Source organism: Austrofundulus limnaeus, unplaced genomic scaffold (assembly GCF_001266775.1).
Source record: "Austrofundulus limnaeus strain Quisiro unplaced genomic scaffold, Austrofundulus_limnaeus-1.0 Scaffold254, whole genome shotgun sequence".
NCBI lineage: Eukaryota > Metazoa > Chordata > Actinopteri > Cyprinodontiformes > Rivulidae > Austrofundulus > Austrofundulus limnaeus.
The window spans coordinates 234,048-235,302 of record NW_013952656.1 but is presented as its reverse complement, the minus strand read 5'-3'; the positions used below and the strand labels follow the sequence as shown (position 1 = coordinate 235,302).

General features: G+C 34.9%; 1 protein-coding gene across 3 annotated transcripts in view; it reads right to left on the bottom strand.

Moving 5' to 3' along the window:
- fibcd1b (fibrinogen C domain containing 1b) overlaps positions 1–1,255 on the bottom strand; it is a 215,264-nt gene that overhangs the window by 34,080 nt on the left and 179,929 nt on the right. The gene's annotated exons all lie outside the window — the stretch shown is intronic.

Sequence of the window (1,255 nt, the reverse complement as noted above, 5' to 3'; positions counted from 1 at the left end):
ATATATATGAAAACAAGCATTTAAAAGTTTACACTCAATACACAGATGTGTTTGACTTACTTAGCCAAGTTATGACAACAATTTCCACTCAACTGAGCTGGGTCGGTGTAAAGCAACTTTCACATTTTTTTAAAATAAGTAAAATGTGTTGACATAACTTGGTTAAGTAAATTCAACACATCAACACTTCTGTTTATTTGAGAGTACAATAATGTTAAAAAGCTAGAAAGCTAGAGTCTACTGTCATACGTTGCTGCAGCTAGCATTAGCTTCAAAATGTAATGGTCTACATTAAATGTCCCCCAAGAGACTAAATGATGCGCTTCAGAGCCTGTATATATTTTCACTCTCACTGTACCATCAGTGTAAAAGGACAAAATGTGGCCTGATAATATTTTATGCTGACCAGACATCAGTAGTTTTAATCTCTCTTTGTCATTTGACAAAATGACCCCAGACTAGTTATTACACAGAAATAAAGTTGATTCACATATACTGTTCGCTGCTCTGCAGTCAGCTGAATGAGTTAACAGCCACTGTCAGCAATTTTATTCTCACCAGATAAGCTTTCAGAAACAAATGCAGGAGGAGTTCGTCATCATGTGGTGACTGACAGAGGAAAGATGAAATCTTTACAGAGAAAAACTTTCATCATAACATGAAACACTATTTGTTTAAACAGCCATGTCTAATCTTTTTTTTCTGACTTAAAAAAAAGTTGAAAAAATATGTACTGGACTGACTGGGCTGAAGAGAATACAATTAACATAATTTTTAAGTTTCTCACCAAATACTAATTGGAACTCTTGTGGGTCATGATTAGTGCAAATTTGCATCTGCATATGTTGTATGCACAAGGCATATGTAATAAGCATGAGCCACTCAAGTTCAGTTTTAACAAGGTCACTGTGACCATGTCAGCTGATGGCAGTACTCATTTTTGACACTCTTAAAAACTCTGGTTGTCTTGAATTTTTCAATCAGTTGATTAAAATGAGAAATTTGTTTTAAATCAACTGGAAAGCAATTGATTTGAAGGTTGACTCAACAGTAATGAAACTGGACCAGTTTGGACAGGTTTAGTTAATGTGTTTATTGATGCTCTGCATTCAGGTTTTGTTTCTGCACATTGGGCCTCATGCAAGAACGTGTTCGTATTCTTATCCTAAATTTCTCTTACTTTTGTTCGTACAAAGGGTTCATACGAACATGTCACGTCAGATTCAAAAAACTCTTCTATCTTCAGGAAAAGTGT